Source organism: Petaurus breviceps, unplaced genomic scaffold (assembly GCF_028583685.1).
Source record: "Petaurus breviceps papuanus isolate PSGF00001 unplaced genomic scaffold, PetGlider_PUasm1.0 90638, whole genome shotgun sequence".
Classification (NCBI taxonomy): Eukaryota; Metazoa; Chordata; class Mammalia; order Diprotodontia; family Petauridae; genus Petaurus; species Petaurus breviceps.
Window position 1 is genome coordinate 7,504,327 of NW_027187295.1, and position 24,611 is coordinate 7,528,937.

The 24,611-nt window shown below is 36.0% G+C and overlaps 1 protein-coding gene across 10 annotated transcripts in view; it reads left to right on the forward strand.

Annotated features, from left to right (window-relative positions):
• Positions 1 to 24,611, forward strand: part of GULP1 (GULP PTB domain containing engulfment adaptor 1) — a 418,555-nt gene that overhangs the window by 124,007 nt on the left and 269,937 nt on the right. For all 10 annotated transcript variants that reach the window (XM_069064529.1, XM_069064526.1, XM_069064532.1 and 7 more), the window contains one exon: positions 6,362 to 6,483. The gene's annotated coding sequence lies outside the window, so the exon portion shown is untranslated. The remainder of the gene's footprint in view (positions 1 to 6,361; positions 6,484 to 24,611) is intronic.

The following is a 24,611-nucleotide window of genomic DNA, read 5'->3' on the forward strand; positions in this document are numbered from 1 at the left end:
AAGGACATCAGAATTGGAGTCAGAAGGATTTTTATCCCATTTTTGACACATGTTAACTTTATGACTTAGGGGGAACTCAACAGTTAACTCCTCTGATCCCATTTCATCTTTAAAATGTAAATAATAACATTAATCCTGACTTACCTCACAGTGTTGTTATAGACTCCAAATGAGATCACTTGTGTGAAAATACTTTGTGATTGTCTTCAAGTATAGAGTATTGTTAACAAACGTGCCATTATGAAGACAACAAAAAATTAGAGAAGCTCTGTGGAGCTTACAGAAACTCATTTTTCTGCAAAGATTGACTTTTTTAAGATTGATAATTATAATCACTAATATAGAATAAAAGAAAGGTTAAATCAAGATTCTGATAAATCATGAGGAGGATTCTCAACTGGCTTCTTTTTTTGTTTGTTTTTAAAATAAGCCTGCTTTGGAGAATTTTAGGTTAATGGTTAGGAAGCATTTAAATTTTTTACTGGCTTGCTAATTATAGCCTCAAATCCTTGAAATAACTAAAAATTTATATTTATCATGTTGATGTCTAAGAATACTATTATATATAAAGAATTTACATTAATTTACTGGATGCATGATTTTTTTTTTAATGTAAGGAATGACAGGGGACAGAGATGGAATACCAAGAAGTGAGATTATATTTAATGTCAAAATTTTATTTTAAAAACCAGAAGTGAAGGAAATTAAATTCACTATGGTTTTCAATTATAAGGAAAGAAAAGGGGAATGTATAAAAGATAAATTATCTAAAGTTCAGAGGAGGCTATTTTATAGAGACTGAGGCTACTTCAAAGGAAAGAGATTCAATTTAATAACAGCAAAAAGTAAAACTCAGTAAGTCTGCTGTCTTTCTCACTTCTGCCAGACTGGCTGTGGGATTATTTGTTATAGTATCAACTGTAAAGCCCTGTGATGTTTTGTTGAAATCCCTACTTTTCTCTGAAGCATAATGCAGGTGGCAGCTCTTCTGGAAAGCTTTTCTTGAGCCTTCCTCCTTCAGCTCAAAATGTTCCCTCCCCAAAGTCTTTTTTGTCTCCTCAACTTTCCCAGAGCACTTTTGCATAACCCTTATTTAGCACATTATTTCCCACTTAGGTCATAGGATCATTGGCTTTAAAGCTGGCAGGGAGTCTTAGTTCAATCTCTGTAATTTGTAGATGAGGAAATTGAGACACAAATTACTTATGTATTTGTTGTTGTTGTACATTTCAGTTGTGTACAACACTCTGTGACCCCATCTGGTATATTCTTGGCAAGGATACAGGAGTGGTTTGCCATTTCCTTCTCCAGCTCATTTTATTTTATCTTCTTATTTTTTTCTTTAAAGCAATCAGGGTTAAGTAACTTGCTCAAGGTTACATGGCCAGTTATTTTTGTGTGGGTGCTGAGTATCTGAGGCCGGAACTGATCCCAGGTCTCCCAACACTGGGGCTGGCACTCTTACTCACTGCGCCACCTGGCCGCCCCTCCAGCTCATTTTATAGATGAGGAAACTAAGGCAAATAGGGTTAAGTGACTTGCCCAGGGTTCACACAGGTCAGATCCAAATGCAGGAAGATGAGTCTTCCTGACTCCCTAGGCCCAGTGCTCTATCCACTGTACCAACTAGCCACTCACTTGTGTATGTGACATTCCCTCAATTAAGGTTACAGACTATTGTTTTTGAATTTAACTTTCTCATTGTCAAGCCTGGTGCCTTGTGTATAGTAGATGTTTAATAAATGTTCAGTAAATTGAATTGGATGATAAATTTCAAAGAGGCAAGAAAAATGTACCCTAAATGTAAAAAACTCACAAAGGATTTATTTAACACTTAGCATAATTGTTATTGTTGCTCACTTATTCAGTCATGTCTGACTCTTCATGACCCCATGTATGAAGAGCTCATCAGGCTCTTCTATCCTTCACTAACTCTTATTGTCTGTCCAGATTCATTTCATCACTCTATCTATCCATGTCATCCTCTGCTGTTCCCTTCTACTTTTGCCTTCAATCTTTCCCAAAATCAGGGTTTTTTCAGTGAGTCCTGCCTTTTCATCAGCTTCAGTATTTGACCTCCCAGTGAATGGTTTGAATTAATTTTTTTAAGTGTTGACTGATTTGACCTCTTTGCTGTCCAAGAGACTCTCAAAAATTTTCTCTAGCACCACAATTTGAAGGCATCATTTCTGTGGCACTCAGCTTTCCTTATAGTACATGATTAAATGCTGCTAATTTCTACTATATCATAGAAACTATCAGTATTTTAAACATGGTAAGAACTTAATCAGTTTATATATACCTACATATGTGTATATATGTAAATAGATACATACCTGTAGTTATAGATCAATATTTAAGTTGATATAAATATTGTTAGAAAAGAAAAGATAAAAGGAATATTAGCAGTGATAGAGTTAGGACTACCTGGGTTCAGGTCTAGTTTGTATTGTATCTGGGTAAGTCACTTAACTTCTGCATTGGTAGAGGTAGTTTATCACCTGGTGCCACCTATACTATAAAATCATAGGTCAAGAAAAAATATGAAAAAATTTATAATTTAAAGTATAATTTAATTTAAATTAATATTTTAATTAATATCTTATTTAAATTTATTTCATAATTTAAATAAAATATTGTATAATTTATACAGATGATTAAAATTTTAATATTTTTCTCAGTATCTCTAAATTTCAGGGGAAAAATATTTTTCCAAGACAGATCACTTATTTTGTTTTTAGCAGTGTAGAGTATGGGTATGACAGAGAGTATCCTCAAATACAACCACCATAACCCCCCAGCTTCTTCTACTAGGTCTTCTCCTTACTAATTCTACCCTCCTTTGGATTCAACAGGAGTCTTAGTGGGTATGTTTGGGAATATTCTAAGTAAATGACCAAAACTTAAGAAACTTTGATTGGCTCAGTGTCCCTTTCCCCTACCTATTTCCATCCTTGTAAAACTATAAAATGTGCTTCCCTCAAGAGCTATTTTCTTCTATCAATCTAAAAAAAAACCCATTTATAGGCTTATAAAAATCATTGTTAATGACCATGCAATTTAGAAACAGTAGAGAATATACCAATGTAGATGAACCTTCAAACAAGGTGGTGGTAGGACTTGCAGGTCAAGTCACCTCATTCTCCTGCTCCTCTCCTTTCCTGGAGATGCATATGTGTGAAGATTGGAATTTCCCCTCTCTGGTTGGATGTTTTCATAGCAATGTTCTTGCACTTCACAACTTCTGCTTTGGCATGGCCTCAGCTCCAGCTCACAGCTGAGATCTCCCCCCACCCCCCAGGCCCGTTCTGACCTTTCACTCTCTCTAACCTGTACACTAATCTATTGGCACCTGTCTCTGCCTCCCCTGTCAGCTGCCATTAAATATGGGCATAAGTCTTTTTTCCCCCCTTTGGGGGGTCACAGAAGCTCCTAAACAAGCTGAGTTTTCTTGAACTTCAGGTCAAACCCAAGGATTCTCTAACATTTCAAGAAGAACCTTCAAATTCTCTGTGATCCTAGGTCCCAGCAAACCAGGGCCATGCCTTGAGTATTTGCTTTCAAATTTAGCTTTCTCTCCACTGCCATAAGAGGAGGAAACTCAGTTTTTCCCCCTTTCTCTTAAATCTCCTGTACCACATTCCTGCTATTGGAAGCCCAGAAAGAACTTGGTAAGATTTTAGATAGGAATTTTTAGCATAGTATATAATCAGTCTTGGGAATGATTGCTTTGTTTTATTTAAAATTTAGTTTGGTTTGTGTACAATTTAAGCTCTTTGGGGGTGTAATGCCAAGCAAAGGCAACTTCCCAAGGTTCAAAATACCAGCATAGGTGCTCTCCATTTTTATTTTGTGAAAAATTAAGAAAAGAGAAAATCAAAATATAGCATCATTCAAAATACAGCATTTGCCAAGTGTAATTCAATAATCTTCAAGTACTACCCCACCCCTGGACATTACATTCATTTAATCAATCACAAAGTCCCTCTTCTAAATACTACTCCACCCCTAGGCTGTACATTCATTTCGTCCATCACAAAGCCCCTCTTCTCAAATGGAGATTAGTTTCCAATCATAAGTAAAGTACATTCATTTGTTCAATCACAGAGCACAAAAAAAGTCAAAAGTTCCCCACCTTGGATTACAACTGAATAGGCCATCTACCCCAAAGTTACAACAAGCTTAAGCACAGCATTTAATACCCAAAGAGAGGTCTTTTCTTCATCTTGACAAGAGGCAAGTTCTCAGCAATCTTTGTTCCTGGGGAGACAAAGCTTAGCAAGGCCATAAGATACATTGCCAGTGTCTTCATTAATTCATTCTCTGTCTGCAGAACAGTCTCAGGAGCTCTGAACCAATAGCAAGGTTCTAAGACCTCTGCAACAACAGCACTGTCCTTCACCTGTGGACAGAATTCACTCTCTGTCTGCAGAACAGTCTCAGGATCTCTGAACCAACAGCAAGGTTCCAGAAACTCTGCAACAACAGGACTGTCTTTCACCAGTGTGGCAAAACAACATCAAAACATACAAAGTACCAGCATAACAGCCATGTCTCCTCAATCCTTGGCAGCTCTGGCGGCAGCTCTCAAAAGTCCTGGGCAATTCAAATTGGCCCTCAGCAATCCTCTCAGTTTCTGCCTCCATGATGCTGCTTCCAAAAAGTTCTTCTGCCTCTCTCTTTTCCTGTGTCTCTCTAAATTTACCTCACCATCTCCTCCCAGTTCAGCCCTCTCTTTTCACATCAACAAGTCCATCCCACAAGTGGGATTCACAAGCTCTGGGTTTTAACACAATCAAACCAAAAACCAAGCCAATACAGGGGAATCTTTAAATTCCGTTACTATTATAAGGGGGTAAAAAGAAATTAAATCTTAAGCGAACTTTTGGAAATAATGGTAGTAAACTTCTTAAGGAAAATACTGTCTTATTTCTTTGTTTTCTCAGCACCTACAAAGTATCTGGTATACAGCAAGTGCTTAATAAGTGTTTGTTGGTTGATTAAATAGTGATGCATGTTCCCCTCCGTTGGCATAGAGAGAAAATATTCTGCCACCAGTCCTGATAAGAATCTGACTTTATGGCAGAAGTTCATTTGAGTTACTTTATGTGATCAAGCTTTGGGGGTACCAGACTGAAACAAGGAAAAAGGTGATTTCTTCCTTTGTGTTACTTTTTAGAATGACTTGTGTTTTCCCCTTTTCTTTAAGAATGAAAATAAAATCTCAGAATCCTTTCTGTCTCTGATATGGGTCTGACCTAGTTACCAGGGCATTAAACAGCTTAAACACCTCACATAGCAGTTTAAGAGGAATGGAAACTATAATCCTATTACATTTGTGTAGTTATCAGTGCTCTTTGAATTTCTGATTATCCTTGCCAATCATCAGGGACACTTTCAGTACTTAACTGGTAAATAACCACTTAAGTCAGCTATTATCATGAAGGGTACTGTTGGTACCAATGATAGCTGTCCAAAGATAGTTGGTACCAATGATAGGCTGAGAGAGTGCAGTGAGATTGAATTATCACTGGAAAAGCAATGAAAACTTGTGGAAAGCGTGCTGCATTTCATTGGAGTCTCAGTTCTGATGTTTACCAGCCTGGCAAGCATGAACACTAGTCACTGAACCCCTCCTAGTCTTGTTTTATTCATCTGATAAATGGGTATAATCATGATTACACTACCTACTTCAGATGTTTGTAGAGAGTAAAGCATTCATCCATAGTGTATACAGTCTCAGACACTGTTGATGTGTTGGTTAACACTAACTATAACTAGCATTTATATAGTACTTTAAAGTTTGTCAAACAAGACTTTAATGTCTATTATCTCATTTGAAAGCCCTTTATAAACAACAAAATGAGTAATAAAAACACATTTTAATGGTAAAATATCAGCAATAACTGAGGGAGTTGTGAGTTGATGTAACTATTAACCAGGTAACTTAATAGCTTCACAGAAGAGTTGTTCTGACAAAAATAATCCATAAAGCTTATGCCTATAAAATTTGATTTTTATTTATTGGTATGTTTTCTCATTAAACATTGACTTGTTCATAACATTTCACAGAGATATTTGTAACTTTGGCATGTGTATTGTACTTTTTTTTTTTTTTGCTTTTTGGAGGGCAATTGGAGTTAAGTGACTTGTCCAAAGTCACATGGCTAGTTTTGTGTTAAGTGTCTGAGTCTGGATTTGAACTCAGGTTCTCCTGACTCCAGGGCTGGTGCTCTATTCACTGCGCCACCTAGCCACCTGTATTGTACATTTTAAAATTAAAAATTATCCAAATAGAATTTTTGTTCTGATAGCTACTGATTAAAAACTACTACATAAATATTTCATTTTTATTTTCTAGTCATATATGATATTATATGAAAAATACAAGAGAGAACAACACTGGGAAAATGCTGCTTTCAAATGTGATATAATCTATGTAACATCTAGTATCTCATATCCAGTTGAATTGAGCATACTCAGGTAAGAACTATATATTTTTTTCTATTTTTGTTTTACAGCTGCTTAATTATGAGAAACCATTACCTCTGAAACTCACTTTATGTGAGAGGAATTCCAGTGAATTCAGGATGCATATATTGAATAATATTTTCCCATTCAGACATATGTTTCTACAGATAGATAATATTTTTGGATTTGTTATAAGTAAAATTATACTTCAGATACTACACATAATTTCAGTTATTCTACTGTTGTGTATGTGCATTACCCATGGAAGTAATTCTCTTGGTCAGTTACAATGAGATGAATAGACAACAAATTTATAAGATTCTTACATGTTTATTAAAAGCACTTTCATTTAACTAATATTTGTTGATAGTGCTGAGTGATGCGAATAAAGGGATGAGAAAGGCAAGTTCCTTCCCTGTGCATTTTAATAGGTAAAATAAGAAATAAACACAAATAAGTAAGGGGGAGAAGCAACTTCCATGTGGAATGATTGGGGAAGGCTTACTGAAAAAGGTTGCATTTGTACTGAGTCTAGAAGGATGAGTTGAATGAAAGTAATAAGATAAATGTGTGTAGGCTTGGAAGACAGAAGACAGGAAAAGTTAGAGGAGGTTAGTGCAAGAAAAAAAAAAACAGCATTCTGACATAGGGTGATGTTGTGATGGCAATAGGAATAAAAAAGAGAAAATTTGGAAAAGGAAATGGCAAACCACTCCAGTATCTTTACCAAGAAAATTAAAAAAAAAAAAAAGGAAATGACTGAACAACAATGACAACATGGATAGTTGGAAATTTTTGAAGATTATTTTTTAACTTCTTTGTCCTTCTGTTTGTGTTTCTGGGGAAGCAAAATAAAACAACTCAATTTAGCCTTTATTAAGCAGCTGATGTTTTCTGATTACAATGTTAGGTACTCAAGTTGATTCCTTTCACAGATAAGACACATTTGCTCTCCTAAAATCTACTAGGGGAATATGATACATGGCCACAATACAAAATAATACATATATTGCAAAATATTTAATTCTGTGAAAGGGCTATTATGGTTTTACCCAAGAGGCAACTCCCATAGTTGGGAAAGTTCATTTTTAAGAGCTTTTTTCTCAGGCCACTTCTAAGTATGTGTATGCTACTGCCATATACTTCTACAAGGATGCTATAATTTCACAACTACCACTGTATTGGGGTCATTCTTGAGAACTCTGGTCTCTGAACTATTCTTAGAAACTAGGAAGGAGTAAGGTTAGAAGGGTACAGGAGTTTGAAGCCTATGAACCACAGGCTAGTTGGTTTTGTGTTTCTCCTTCAAGTCACCATTTTCTCTTGAGGAGGGGGGAAAAGGAAGGAGAGGGTTGAATTCCTTTCACTACAGCATTTTACAGGTCATAGATAGGGTGACTCTTTTGAAAAGAGAAGAGGTAATAGATATTTAGTTTCTAATTATTTTTTGTAAACAAATTAAAGAAGTTGCTTGTTGTCTCAGAGAGTTTCCAGGGTGCATACTGTCCCCAAGGCAGGGGCTGTTCAGACAAAGATCTACACCCTATAATTTCATGGCTTTGGGGAATTCGTCAAATTGACCAAAGACTGTCATAATCATTTTTGCCTACATAAGACTTTAAAGGTAGGATGGTATTACAATGAGTGCTTGGCAAAGGAATTTGAATTTGCTTAATGTACAATAGTGAGCCTTTGAAGATTTTTTTTAATGTAACAGCAACATTACCAGATCTATACATGAGAAAGATTATTCTAGCAAATGGTAGTAAGGGAGTTAGATGGGAGACAGAGAGAAAAAAATTCATATTCAAAACATTCATATTTATAATCCAAACTGCAACTTTAATTAAATGATGTTCAAACTGAGATTTCTCTTGATAAAATAACCTTATTCTACCTCAGTAGATTTTTTATCTTATTAATAATAATACTCTTTCCATAAGTTCAGATCATAACTTTCTCAGTCTGTGTGATTTCTGTCCATCTCTTCCAGTGAATTCTCCAAAAAGGCTTCCTCCAATATGTCTGGGACCTTTTTCCGTGTTTAAATATTGGATGGAAACCAATGGAACATGAAGGATATTCTTTAGTTATCCCTTACTCTTGCTATAGGATTATACCCTTCCCAAATCCCATCCTTTTTGGGTCATTTCACCCTTTGATGACATCCTTATCCACAGTACATAATTGGTACCATATTGCAATCTGCTCCTTCCTTCCACACACCTCTCTCTTGCCTTTTGGGAAAACTACAACATTAATTCTTCAGAAATTATAGTATTTCAGACATTCAGCATCACTGCAAGTATATTTATGAATTAGATATTTATTCTAAATATCTGGCTTATCAGTTTAAATAGCTTGGACAGATTCTATGGATGGACAATAAATTAGACCCAGAAATAAATAGAACAGTGGTATTGCCTTTGGAAAAATTTTCAGGGTTTTTAATGATCCCAAACTTCTTGAAATGAGTGATAAAAGAAATATTGATAAAAATATCATTTTTATAATTTGTTCGTGGAGTGTGCAGTAATAGCATATGGTTCTCTTGTAAATTGATTGCTATTTGGAGAAATTATTGTTATCTGATAAGCCTGGCCCTCAATAAGTATTAGCTTTGCCTTATTAGAAAAGAAATAATCTATAATCTGAAAGCAAAGAATGACTTTTCTGGAGCTAAATTCACTTATTTAGGCCATCAGGTTATCATTTCTTGTACTAAAACAGTCATTTCCTTATATACAATACCTTTCTCAAAAGAATCTAATTTGTTCTTAGGGCATAACTTACACAAAGAAAAATATGACTCTAATGAAAAGAAAATATATTTTTAAGATTGCAGCTTAAATATGAGTAAAATGAGGTCAGAGGAGGAAAAATATTTGTAATATTTATGGTCGCAATTAAATTAACAAAAAATGCTTTCTCTGTAGTTATTGGATTTGGTAATTGTCAATTTAAAATATTGGAACCAAAAAACCCCACTAAGTACTTACTTGAGTGAATGAATGTTAATTGATTTGTATGAAATAAAAACTACTTGCAATAAAATTACTCGTTATAAAGTAGTACTGCTTTTGTTTAAATGATAACATTTTTAAGAGCATTAAATAAACTGTTTATGAAAAACATGTCATCCCTGCTTTGTGGCAGAAAATAATAGATATCAGATTTTTAGAGTTAAAAGTTCATTTTGAAAGGTATCAAACACCAAAAAGTATATAATTGAAATAACTTTGGAAATAAGAAAAAGAAAGTTACTGAAATGGAGAAACTCACAGATAAAGGTCATATTCAAAGGGCCTTAACCCATTAAAATTAAGGTGTCTGACAAGTCAGACAAGAAGCTGTTTTTGGTCTCTTTCTTATCAGGTCACCTTGTCTGACATGCTCTCTGTTTGGACAGGAAGGCTAATCTGTGTAGATACGGGTTGTACATGTCAAAAGACATTCTAAAGAAGTTCTTGTGAAAAATTTCAGAAAACCTGTTATTAAAAAAATATATTTTCATTCACCTTCTCTGATTGAGATATTGGGGCTGAGAAAGGAGAAGAAGGTTTTCTGGGTGAATAGAGATGGTACCACCTGCCGCTGCAGGTGATGTGTAATTTCCTTCTGGCAAATCCAAGACTGTTTCAGGTTCACTGTTAAAACTTTCGCAAGTGTGAGTCTGGAGAAGAAGCTTTGGGCCATTGCATTATTTCTAGAAGGTGTTCCTTTCTGTTAATTTAGCTCCTACTGTGTACGGAGAAAGGTGCTAGGGGTTGAGGAGATATTTACTTTATATATTACCCATCCTATTTGATCATTTGGATTAGAGCTCATACCCTGAGAGAATTAAGCCATTCCCTTCTGAAGCTTCCCCCCTGGGGTCTGCATTGTCCTTGTTGGTGAATTCTTCCCATGACCCAGAATATCTAGCCAGTCCCAGCCATGCTTCACTTCATACTACTTTATCTTCTTATCTGCTGTCGTGTCACAGTGCTCTTTCAATCAGAAGTTGTGCCTTTTGAAACAAAATCTTTTTAGCCCTGTAGTCTACATTGCCTAAATGCTTAGTTCCTCATGTGGCACTGTATCTAGCTGGCCGCAGTCATATTTTATTTTACAACCCACATATTTGATTACCTGATGCATAATTAGATTGTCAGCTTCTTCAGGGCAAGTTCTGTCTTCCTTTGCATCCCCAGAATTTATCTTTTTTTTTTTTTGAGGGCAATTGGGGTTAAATGACTTGCCCAAGGTCACACGGCTAGTACGTGTTAAGTGTCTGAGGCCACATTTGAACTTAGGTCCTCCTGACTCCAGGGCCAGTGCTCTATTCACTGCACCATCTAGCCGCCCCTATCCCCAGAATTTATCTTTGTGCCTGGCACATACTAGGTGTTTAACAAATCATTTTTAACTGAGTGACTAGTTAAGGTGTGTGTGCCCCCATGGCTCCAAAACACTCCTTCCTACCCATCATTCCCATATATGTTTATCATTAGTTCAATTCAGTGAACATTTATTAAGTGCCTGTGCTAAGTGCTGTAGATACAAATAAGAAAAGAAAGACAGTCTCTGCCCTCAAGGAGCTTACCATCTAATAGGGGAAGAAAACACACAAAAGGGAGGGAAGGGGTAGTGTTACAAGGGAGTACCTGGGTGACCTTGGAGTTGAAACCAAGCAGTGCTAAAGATGGAAAGCAGAGCTAACTGAAAGTCCAAAATTCTGCCCTGTTTATTAGGAAAGGTTTGGTGCTCTATCTTCCAACCTTGAATCAGAATCTGAGGGAAGTGGAAAGGTGACCATCCAAGGCTGATTTGCACCTATTTAAGCAAGTAAACTTCTTTAGGGCCAGGACTGTCTCACTTATTTTTATTTGTGATCCTAGAGCTTTGCACATAATAAGAACTTAATAAATGTTATTTTTTATTCATTCATTCATGTTGAAATTTCATTGATGTAGCCACTCTCATATACTGCAAATTACTGTCCATCTGTGCTTTCTTTCTGATTCTTTTTCTACAGACTATAAATCTTTGTTTAAGCATCTACCTAATATGCTAAAGTGGTTCCTTAAGGTTTTGAAAAACTTTGTGGATATGGTGAAGCACTCAGACTCTTCATTGGTTTTTCATCAATCTCAGTACATGACTGGCACATCTCCTTTTCTAATTCTGTACTTCCTAAATATCCATCCCCTTTTTAAAACCATTTTTTTGCATTTAAGAAATTTTTATATATAACATGCATTAATGCCTAGCTCCAGCATTAACAGTTACGTAATAGGTACTTGATAGGCATATAATAGGTACTTAACGTACTTTTTTTTTTTTTGCTTTTTGGAGGGCAATAGGGTTTAAGTGACTTGCCCAAGGTCACATGGCTATTTTTTTGTGTTAAATGTCTGAGGCCAGATCCAAACCCAGGCTCTCCTGACTCCAGGGCCAGTGCTCTATTCACTGCACCACCTAGCCACCCCCTTAACATACTTTTTAAAAATTATTTTTTAAAATTTTTTCTCAGATATAAGCAAAAATTTTTAACATTTGTTTTAAATTTTGAGTTCCATATTCTCTCATTTCTTTCCCTCCCCATTCCTTGGGAAGGCAAGCAGTTTGATATAGATTATACATGGGTGATCAGACAAAACATTTCCTATGCCATGTTGTAAAAGAAAACATAGAACCAAAAATCCCCAAGAAAAAATAAATTAAGAAAATATGCTTCAACCTCTATTCCTACACCCTCAGTTCTTTCTCTGAAAATGGATAGCATTTTTCATAATAGGTCCTTCAGAATTGTTTTGGATCATTGCATTGCTGAGAATAGCTAAGCCTTTCACAGTCGAGCATCATACAATATTGTTGTTACTGGTATAATATTCTGGTTCTGCTCATTTCACTTTGTATCAGTTCATATATGTCTTACCAAATTTTTTTGAAAGCATCCTGTTCATCATTTCTCATAGCATGATAGTATTCCATCACAATGATATGTGTGTCACCTTGTACAGTCATTCCCTAATTGAAGAGAATCCTCTCAATTGCCAATTCTTTGCAACCATGAAAAGAGCCACTGTAAACATTTTTATACATATAGGTTCTTTTCCTTTTTCTTTGATCTCTTTGGGATACAGACCTAGTAGTGTTTGGTTGGTTGTTTTCCTTTGTGCTCAAAGAAGACCAAACTGACATCACATCACTATGTCCAGGTCAAGGTACAGTGTGTCCAACTGTGGTTTATCAAACCAATATGAGCCCAGAAGACTCTACTACAGGTCAGACACATAGTCCATGTGAATATTTGGAGTGGAGACATATCTAAATTTGTACACCTCATGTTTCTTTTGATCTACTGCGTTTCTGCTTTGCTTATGGAACATAGCCCCTGCTTTGATGTGGGTACACCATGCTGGGTGATCCTGTGCCAGTATCTTCCATGTCTCACAATTGATACCAGGATTCTTCAGAGACCTTGAGAGTATCCTTATATTAATTCTTTTGACCTCCATTTGAGTACCTGTCTTATGTGAATTCTCCATAAAGTAGTCCTTTAGGCAAATGCATGTTTGACATTTGAACAAATATGTCCAGCCCATTGGAGTTGTGTTATCTATCTGCAGTAGAATTTGAGTGCTTGGCAGCTCAGCTTAAGAAAGGACCTGGGTATCTGGTACCTTATCTTGTCAGGTGATCTTCAGAATCTTCCTAAAACAATTCAAATGGAAGTGATTCAGTTTCCTGGTATACTGTCCAGGTTTCAAAGGCATAAAACAATGAGGTCAGCATAGCTGCTCTGTAGACATTCAGTTTGGTTGACAGTCTAATACTCTTCTCTTTCTTTCAGAGCCTCCCAAAGACTGAGTTAGCACTGGCAATGCATGTGTCAACCTCATCAGTTATGTAGACATCCCTGGAAAGAATACTGCCAAAAGAAGTGAACTTATCCACAGAATTCACAATTTCTCCATTTGCTATAACCAGTGTTTCCACATATGGATGATGCAGTGCTGACTAGGGAGGACCTTTGTTTTCTTGGTGTTAATTATCAGGCCAAAATAAGCACAAGTGACAGAGAATTGATTCACACTCTTGCTTCTCAGCCTTAGAGGCAGCAGAGTGCACAATCGTCTGTGAACAAAATACTAGTAGTGGTATTGCTGGGTCACAGGGTATGTACAGTTTTATAGCCCTTTGGACATAGTTCCATGCTCTCCAGAATGATTGGAATGGTTCATGACTTCACTAAATGCATCAGCTTCTCCATTCCCTCCCCCCCCAGCATTTGTCATTTTCCTTTTTTTGTCATATTAGCTTATCTGATAGGTATAAGGTGACATCTTATAGTTGTTTTAATTTGGATTTCTCTAATTAGTAATGATTTAGAGCATTTTTTTTATATGATTATAGATAGCTTTGATTTCTTCTTCTGAAAACTTCCTGTTCATATCCTTTGATCATTTATTTGCCAATTCTGGAATTTTGGGTTTGTCAAACATTAGATATAGTAATTTACTACCATGCGTGGTGTACATAATTTATTCCACTGATACACCAGTCTGTTTCTTAGCTGTTACCAGATTGCTTTGATGATTAACTTTTTATAATACAGTTTGAGATCTGGTACTGCTAAGCCATCTTCCTTCACATTTGTTTTTTCATTGATTCCCTTGATACTCTTGATCTTTGTTCTTCCAGATGAATTTTGTTATTATTTTTTCTAGCTCTATAAAATATTTTTTGTTTTTTTATTTGTATAGTACTGAATAAGTAAATTATTTCAGGGAGAATTGTCATTTTTATTATATTGACTTGGCCTACCCATGAGCAATTAATATTTCTTCAGTTGTTTGGAGCTGATTTTATTTGTGTGAAAAGTGTTTTGTAATTGTGTTCCTGGGTTTGCCTTGGCAGGTAGACTCACAAGTATTTCGTATTGTCTGTTGTTATTTAAAATGAAATTTCCCTTTCTATCTCTTGCTGCTGAACTTTGTTGGTAATATAGAATAATATATAGATTTGTGTGGGTTTTTGTCGTATCCTGAAACTTTACTGAAGTTGTTAATTGTGTCAGCTAGTTTTTTTTAGTTGTTTCTCTAGGATTCTCTAAGTATACCATCATATCATCTGCAAATAGTGATGTTTTGTTTTGTTTTTTCATTACCTATGTTAATTCCTTAAAAACGTTTTCTTGTCCTATTGCTATCGGTAGCATTTCTAGAACAACATTGAAAAATAGTAGTGATGACGGGCATCTTTGCTTCACCCCTGATCTTATTGGGAAAACTTCTAGCTTATCCCCATCACAGATAACAGTTGCTGTTTTAGATAGATACTACTTAATAGATAGTTTTAGTTAGATACTACTTAATCATTATTACTGGGTTATAATCTCAAAAATGACCAAGTCATAGCTATTTGAATCCAAGGCAAACCATTCTATATCACAGTTTCTCAAGTCTGTTTTCCAACCATTGATCCTGAAGAAGCCAAAGTTGATCAGTTCTATGAAGACCTACAATATCTTCTAGAAATAATACCAACATAAACTATCATATTCATCATAGGTGATTAGAATGCTAAAATAGGAAATCAAAAGATAATTGGAATAACAGGCAAGTTTGACCTTGTAGTACAAAATGAAGATAACTTGCTAGTCATAACAATTTTTTTAACAACACAAAAGGCAATTCAACACATGGACATCACCAGTTGGTCAATATAGAAATCAGATTGGTTATATACTTTGTAAACAAAAGTGGAAGATCTTAATACAGTCATTTAAAACAAGACCTGGACCTAGCTGTGGCTCAGATCATGAGTTTCTTATTGCAAAATTCAGGCTTAAATTGAAGAAAGTAGAGAAAACCATTGGATCATTTGGTATGACCTAATTAACATCCCTTATGAATATGAAGTGGAGGTGATGACTAGATTTGAGGGATTAGATCTGGGAGATAGATTGCCTGAAGAACTCTATGCAGAGGTTTGCAATAATGTGTAGGAGTCAGCAACAAACAGTGTTCCAAAGGAAAAAAAAACAGTAAAAAAGCAAAATGGAAGTTTTACAAATAGGTGAAGAAGGAAAGGGAAAAGAGATTCAACTGAATACAGACTTCTAGAGAATAGCAAGGAAAGATTAAGAAGGCTTTCTTAAATGAGCAATGCGAAGAAAACTTTAGAGTAGGAAAGACAAGAGGTCTCTTCAAGAAATTAGAGATACCAAGGTAAAGTTTCATGCAAAAATGGACATGATCAAAGACAAAAATGGCAGGAATTTAGGAGAAGCAGAAGAGATTAGGAAGAGGTGGCAATAATACACAGAAGAACCATAAAAGAAAGATCCCTAATATCACCAATAACTGTGTGGTTACTAATCTAGAGTCAGACATATTGGAGAATGAATTCAAGTGGGTTTAAGGAAGCATTGCTAACAATAAGACTAGGGAAAGTGATGGAATTCTGCCTGAGTTCTTTAAGAACCTAAAAAATAATGCTGATGGGGAGGCCAGGTAGCACAGAGAGTAAGAGCACCCGCCCCAGTGTTAGGATGACCTGGGCATCGAATCCAGGCTCAAATACTTAGCACCACACCCAGAAATAACTGGCCGTGTAACCTTGAGCAAGTTACTTAACCCCAAGTGCTTAAAAAAAATGATGCTGTTAAAATGCTGCACTCAATATGCCAACAAATTTGGAAAATTCAACAGTGGCCACTAGGCTGTAAAAGATAAGTTGATATTCCAATCCTAAAGAAAGACAATGCCAAGGAATGTTTAAATTGCCAAACAATTGTGCTCATTTCACATGCCAGCAAAGTTTTGCTTTAGATTCTTCAAGCTAGGCTTTAGCAATATGTAAACTGATAATTACCAGAGTAGCTGTTGTTGCTTTTTGTCCTTCATTCTTGGAGATGGCCATGATGTAAGGAAGGCAATGCTATGATTTGCAAGTGAATTGGATTTGAGTGAGGGAGGGCTGTGCAAAGTAACCAGCCTTACTTTCTCCTTTGGAGAAAATCTGGGTCCAATCAATGGCAAGGTATAGATCAGGAAAACTGGAGAAGACCCCAGATGCAGTGGGAGAAGTTGGTCTTTTTAAGCTAAGGACTTTGCTAGGTCTAGGTTTGACTGAGGCAACACCCACTCAATGATTAAGACTGGGTAAGAAATGAACCCAAGAATGACCTCTTTGACCTAGCCAAAAAAAAAAAAAAAGTCTGGGAGGGATAGACCCTCAGGGTTTCAGGCCAAAACAGAAAAAAATTGCTATTTACATTCACTAGGAGCTGTCAGGGCCCAAACAATGACCACTAAATGGGGTTTGGGCTGCTGGGATCTTTTGCTGGTCAATGAATGGGAGCCAGAGTGAATCAGGGATCTGATGCCATGTCTTGCAAGTGAATTGGATTTAAGTGAGGGAAGGCATGCAAAGTCATTAGCCTCACTTTCTCCTTCTGAGCCATCTGGGTCCAGTGGCAAGATATAGATCAGGATCACAAGAGATGGCCCCCACCACAAGAGCAGGTTGGTTTTTGAAGTGGCAGAGGAACTGAGACCAAATTCCCCCAGTTATGCAGAAATGGAGGAAGTTCCAGAAAACATCTACTTCTGCTCCATTGACTACATTAACACCTTTGTGTACTTTGTAACAAATTGTGGCAAGTTTAAAGAGATCAGAATACCAGATCATCTTACTTGTCTCCTAAGGAACTTTTATGTGCATTGAAAAACAACACCTAGAACCAAACATGGAATAACTGATTGGTTTAAGATTGAAAAACAAGTACAACAAAGATGTATATCGTCACCTTATTTATTTAACTTATATGCGGAGTGCATCATGAGAAATGCCGTGCTGAATGAATCAAAAGCTGCATTAAGGCTGTCAGGAGAAATGTCAGCAATCTCATCATACAGATAATACTATTCTGATGACAGAAAGTAAAGAGGAATTAAGAAGCCTCTTAGTGAGGGTGAAAGAGGAGAGTGTAAACTCTTGGCAACTAGATTTTGGCAACTAGTTCCATCACTTCCTGGCAAATGGAGATAGAAAAAATGAAAGCAGTGTCAGATTTTATATTCTTGGGCTCACAGTTCACTGCAGATGGTGACTGCAGCCATGAAATTAAAAGACATATACTCCTTGGAAAGAAAGCTATGACCAATCTGTATAGCATATAAAAAAGCAGAAATGTCACCTTGCTGACAAAGGTTTGTATGGTCAGAGCTATGGTTTTTCTAGCAGTAGTAATATCTGGATGGGAGAGTTGGACTATGAGGAAAACTCAGTGACATAGAATTGACACTTTTGAGTTGTGGTGCTGGAGAAGCTCTTGAGAGTTCCTTGGACAGCAAAGGGATTAAATTATTCATTCAATCCTTAAAGAAATTAATTCAGGCTATTCACTACAAGGTCAAGACTGATGCTGAAACTTAAATACTTTGGCTACATAAGGAGAAGACAGGACTTACTGAAAAAGACCCTGAAGTTTGGAAAGATGGAAGGCAAAAGGAAAAGGGGACCGCAGAGGATGTGATGGATAGATAGTATCATGGAAACAGTGAACATGAATTTGGACAAATGTCAAAAGATAGTGGAGGACAGAAGGGCCTGGTGTGTTGTCATGAGGAGTTGGACGTAACGAATAACTGAAGAAAACCACTTAATTTAAGGAAAGCTACATTTATTCCTAAGCTATGTAGTGTTTTTATTAGGAATAATTGTGTATTTCGTCAACAGCCTTTTCTGCCTCTATTAAGATAGTATATATATTTTTTTGTTATTGATCAATTCTGTTTATAGTTTTCTTAATACTGAACCAGCCCCGTATTCCTGGTATAAATCCCACCTGCTCAGTGTATGATCTTTGTGATCTATTGTGCTAATCTTCTTTTGCATAAATATTTGTTAGGTAAATTGGTCTGTTCTTTTCTTTTTCTGTTTTTGCTCTTCCTGGTTTAGGTATGAGCATCATATTTGTATCATAAAGCAAATTTGGTAGGTTTCTTTCTTTGCCTATTTTTTTGGAATAGTTTATGTAGTGTTGGAATGAATCGTTCTTTGTTGGGTAGAATACATTTGTGAATCCATCTGGTCCTAGGGATATTTTTCTTAGGGAAATCATATATGGCTTGTGCAATTTTCCTTCTAAGATGGTATATTTAAATGTTCTGTTTCCTCTTTGGTTAATTTGGGTTAATTATAATTTCTCTGACCCATTAATTCTTTAGAATAGATTATTTAGTTTCCAGTTAATTTTGAATCTACATTTTCACAGCTTTTTATTTAATATAATTTTTTATTGCATTATGTTCTTAAATGGATACATTTAATATTTCTGCTTTTCTTCATTCAGGGTTGTGGTTTTTATGCCCTAATACATGGCCAGTTTTTGTGAAGGTTCATTGTACAGCTGAGAAAAAAGGGTATATACTCTTTTCTATTCCCATTCAATTGTTCTTCCAGAGTTCTATCATATCTAACATTTCTAAAATTCTGTTTACCTCCTTAACTTCTTGTTATTTTATGATCAGATTTATCTAGTTTTAAGAGGGGAAAGTTGAGGTCCCCCACTAGTATAGTGTTTTAATGTCGATTACTGCCTATAATTCATTTATCTTTTCCTTTGAGAATTTGGATGCTATGCCATTGGTGCATGCATGTTTAGTATTGCTATAACTTCATTGTCTATGATACCTTTAAGAAAAATGTAGTTTCCTTGCTTATCTCTTTTTCTGTTTACTTTCTCTTTCCCTGAGATCATGGTTGCTAATCCTTTTTTTTGTTTGTTTGTTTTACTTCAGCTGAAGAATAATAGATTCTACTCCCATCCTTTACTTTTACTCTGTCTATCTTAAGTGCATTTATTGTAAAGAACACATTGTTGGATAATGGGTCTTAATCCATTCTGCTATCCCCTTCTCTCTTATGGGTGAGTTCATCCCATTTATATTCACAGTTATGATTATTAACTGTGTATTTCCTTCCAAACTATTTTCCCCCATCTATCCTTCTCTCTCTTTCCCTGTCTCTCTCTTCCCACCCCAGCCATCCCTTCCCAGAAGTCTGTTTTTCTTCTGACCACTGCCTTCTACTTCTTTATAGGTTAAGACAGATTTCTATACCCAATTGAGTGTGTATGTTAGTCCTACTTTGAGTCAGTTCTCATAAGAATAACGTTTAAGCATTGCTTGCCACTTCCCCATCCTCCTCTCCACTGTAAAAACTCTTTCTTTCATGCCTTTTTTATGTGAGATGAAGCATATACTGTACTTTGAAGCATATACTGGTACTTTCTCTCACTTGACAATATGTCTTTAATGTACTTTCTCTGAGATAATGATTGCTATTCTTGCCTTTTTTTCTGTTTAACTGAGGTATAAGTTTTACTATAGTTTCTCATTTTTACTTTAGTCTTTTTATGTTTTATGTCATAGTCTCATAGATCTAGAGCCAGAGGGGAACTTACAGTCCATCTATCATACCTCATCCAATCCATTTTACACTTGAGGGAATTGAGGCTTAGGGATTTTAGTTTGTGTTTTTTTTTTGTTGTTGTTGTTTTTCATTATATGACAGATTGTTAAGTTTATGGTTCTCACTTTCTTCATCAGTTTAGTGAGTAACTTCAATCTATAAACATTTAATATTATGACTGTTAAGGTAGTTTTTCCATATGTAACATCCATTATAATCTTCTAAAGAAAAAATAATATATAAATACACATGTACATCATGTGCACATGTGTGTGTAAGTGTGTACAGGCACATATACACACATATTCTGATTCCTTTATACTTTATTCTTCTCCCTTTTATAGCACCAAGAGAAATTTCTGGTCCATCTTACTTTTCTGTGTTGGAATGACCCAAATAAATGACCACAATAGTATAAATTCCTTATTTCTCTCTTTCCTTTTCTAGGGTATTTCTTCCTAACACTTAAGCCCAGAACCTGTTACTCTTTGTTTATTCAGTGACCCTTATACTAAGTGGGATTCACAAGGGGTTTTAGTCTTTTTTTCTCCTTTCCTAGGAAAGCACTGGATCATCATCACCTAGGACTTTAAAGCTATTCACAGTTGTTTGCTTATCTTATATTTCTTTTGTACATTGCATGTACACCGTATGTTAAATTTCAAATACTGTCCCAAATTGGTTTTCTCAGTCTTTAATGCTCTTAAAAGTTTATCCCACCCTCTCCCTTCATTGCTATATCCAATCTTGCAGTATAAATTATCTCTGCATTCAAGCTATTTACTCTTGTTTTCAGTATATTATATTCCTTTTAAAAAAATTTCATCCTTGTTGTAGAGTAGTACTAGATGATTTATGCTGGAATTTCATGGCATATGACTAGAGTGTAGTCATTAGACTCTTCCTTTCCATTGTTGTGTGCATTGGCCCAGAAAAGGACCTACCCATCCAATATCCTGGGGAGTTTCTCTCTCTCTCTCTCTCTCTCTCTCTCTCTCTCTCTCTCTCTCTCTCTCTCTCTCTCTCTCTCTCACACACACACACACACACACACACACACACACACACACACACACACTCTATTCACTCTTCCTGGAGGATTGACCTCACTTCTTTTTTTGATTGTATATATCCTTGTTGGTTCCTCTTATACCTTGTAACTAAATATTTCTTTTAATCGCATCTTTTCATTGCTTCTTGATGATAGCATCTTGCACTGTATTCAGAGTCTTCTTTATATTCCCTTAATCTATACATTATGGTAAAGCTTTATTCTCCTCTTGAACTTTGGAAATGCTGCATTAGTTTCAAGTTGCTGCAGATAACAAATTATTTTTGAACAAGTCAATGCTGTAGGGATTGTGGGAAGATAAGCACTCTGATATGTTGTTGATAAAGCTATATAGATTGATCTAACCATTGTAGGAAATAATTTGGAATTATGTGAACAAATTGTTGAAGTAATTCATAGCTTTTGATTCATCAGTCTCAGTACTAGTCATATTACTCCAGGGAGATCAAAGTCAGAAAGAGAGGCAGTCTATATACTAAAAGTTTCATAGCAGCACATTTTGTGGTAGCAAAGAACTGGAAACAAAATGACTGCCTGTTAATTAAGGAATGACTAAACAAATTGTGACACATGAATATTATGGAATATTATAATGCAGTAAAAAAAAACAACATGAGGAATTCATATGAACATGAGATGATTTCTCTGAAGTGATGCAGAGTAAAATAACCAGAGGAACAATTTGTACAATTCCTATAATAATTGCATAATATAATATAATATAATAAATCTAAAAATTTCAGAACAAAAGCATATGTTGAGCAACAGAATGAACCAATGTGGTCTGAGAGAATAGTTATTAAAACACACCTCTCTCTTGGCAGTGAGACCAGGGAATACAGAAGGTTTTACACTGTCATACATGTGCAGTTTATCAGTTATTTGTCCTTAACTGTTTTATTCTTATGATCATAGATTTAGAGCTGGAAAAAAAATAGAAGCATAGAAGATAGATTCCAACCCATTCATTTTAAAGATGAGGAAGCAAAAGCATGGAGAGCTCAAAGTGAATAATCCAGTGTGAGGTCATTAGTAACTGTCTGAGGTGGGATTTGAAACTTTTTTTTTCATCTGGTATCAGGTCTTCCTGACACCAAGTCCAGCACCTTGTCTACTAAAGCATGTTACTTTTGGAGGGTGGGATTCAGTCCTGAGGCCAAAGAGAGCATCCCCCTCTCTCTCTGATTCCAAGGGTAGCCCTAAAACTCTCTTCCTTCTTTCCTTCCTTCCTTCCTTCCTTCCTTCCTTCCTTCCTTCCTTCCTTCCTTCCTTCCTTCCTTCCTTCCTTCCTTCCTTCCTTCCTTCCTTTTCCTTCCTTCCTTCCTTCTTTTCATTCCTTCCTTTTTCCTTCCTCTCTCTTTTCATTCCTTCTTTCTTTCCTTCCCTCCCCTCCTTGCTTCCTCCCTTCCTTCCTTCTTTTCTCAATCAGTATTAAGTGACTTGCCCACAGTCACACAGCTAGCAAGTGTCAAGTGTCTAAGGCTAGATTTGGACTCAGGTCCTCCTGACTCCAGGGCCAGTGCTCTATCCATTGTGCCATCTAGCTGCCCCATTCACCCTAAAACTCTTAAAGTTTGCAGATTATTAGGGCAATTGCAAGTAAACTTATTGGAGTCCTTTAAAATAGGTATTGCATTAGAGGTGTTTAGAGCTGGAAAAGGGTCTTCGAGACAAGTAGTATATATCCCTCATTTTACCAATATCCCAGGCTCAGAGAACTGAAACTTTTTGTAGAAATTCACTGCATGTTACTAATAGGTGGGACTAGAAGCTAAATTCCCCTAATCTCAATCCTGTGTTCTTTCCATTACACTTTGTTGCTTTTCTTCTTTTTACATATCATACCCTATGTTGTATACAGAGGGTGCTATTATTCACATGGAAATGTAGTGTAAGAATAAGATCAGTAACTGTTGTAACCAAGGAATCTTTAGATAAAAAATGAGAAAAGCAGAAAACTGGAAAAATATCTAAAGACACTTTCAAAAGTGCTTTTCAGATCTATCCATACTATATAGATTTAGCTATTACTTTTATTATTAATAGCACAGATAAAGAAACTCAACAAGCATGTATTAAGTGTATAAGGTACTGTGCCAAGTGCTGAGTATACAAGGAAAGGTGAAAAACAGTCCTTCTCTCTTAAAGAGCCCACAGTGTAATGAGAGAGACAGGCAAAATGACTATTTAAAAACAAGCTATACACAGGATAGATTGGCAACAGTCTCAAAGGGAAGGGGGTAAGATTATGGAGGACTAGGAAAGACTTCTTGTGGAAGATGGGACTTTGATTGAGACTTGAAGGAAGTCATGGAAGCCAGGAGGTAGAGAATTCCAGGCAGAGGGGACAACCAATGAAAATGCACAGCCAGGAGACCAGTGGAAGAAACAGTAAGGAAGTCTGTCACTGGATCAAAGACTGCCTGGGACTGAGTTAAATATAAGAAGACTTGAAAGGTAATAAGGGGTCAAATTTCAAAGGGCTTTAAAAGCAAAACAGAGGATTTTTATATTTCTTCTGGAAGGTAATAGGAAGATACTGGAGTTTATTGAGCAGGGCAGTGACTTGCCCTTGAAGATCAGCTTGACAGCTGAATGGAGAATGGTCTGGAGTGTGGAGAGACTTGAGGCCAGGAAACCAACCAGGAAGCTGATTGTAGTGGTCCAGGTAGTAGGTGATAAGGGCTTTCCACCAGGACAGAGGAAGTGTCAAGGGGAATATATCTATATCTACTATGTGAAGCATACCCAGAGAGGACTTAAGAGGGATAAGAAAACCAGCAAAGGAAGTGGAAGCAACATCTGTAGAGAAAAACAAAACGTGATAATGCAATATCATAGAAAACAAGGTTAGGATAGAGATTCAAGAAAATTAATGTTGTCACTTTGTTTTGGTGGTAAATTGGCTCAAATGCAGGAGAGAGCTCAAGAAGAATGAAATCTCTGGATTTGGTAATTAATTATAAGCAATAGGATAAATGAGGTGTATGTATACTTGGACTGTTATTTTTGAAAATTTGGGGGAAGATTAGCAAATCTACCGCTATATAGGTAGAGAAGATTTTGTTCATATTTATAAGTAATAAACACTGAAATGTATGATCAGGTAAATTCAGCAATTTCAATACCAGCTAATTATCTAGGACTTAGATAATTAAAAATTTTATTATTTATACTTTTTATTAGAGGCAATGATTTGTCATTTAAGTACAGATCGCTTTGGAGTAAAAAATATTTTTCACTTTAAACTGATAAATGTTTTACTAGTTTTACTATTTTTCCACTTACTGTAGCACAAAATAACTTTTCCAAAGGAGATTTGTGGTACTCTAAGGACCAGCTAGCCATCAGTGAGGTGATTAAACATGCATTCCTGTGTAGCTTTCACTAATTCCTGTAAGACTCCGGTTGTATTTTTGTCTCTGGAATGCAAAACCAAAGCTTTAAAATTAAATCTTTTGCATAACAAAAGGGTAACTGTATGAGAAGAGAGCATATCTCTGTGTATATGCTTGTGTTTTTTTCTCTTTATTTTCTGTGACATTAATTAATTGCCCCACTGAAGTCATCTGGACAATAGACTAAGACCAAGGAAGAT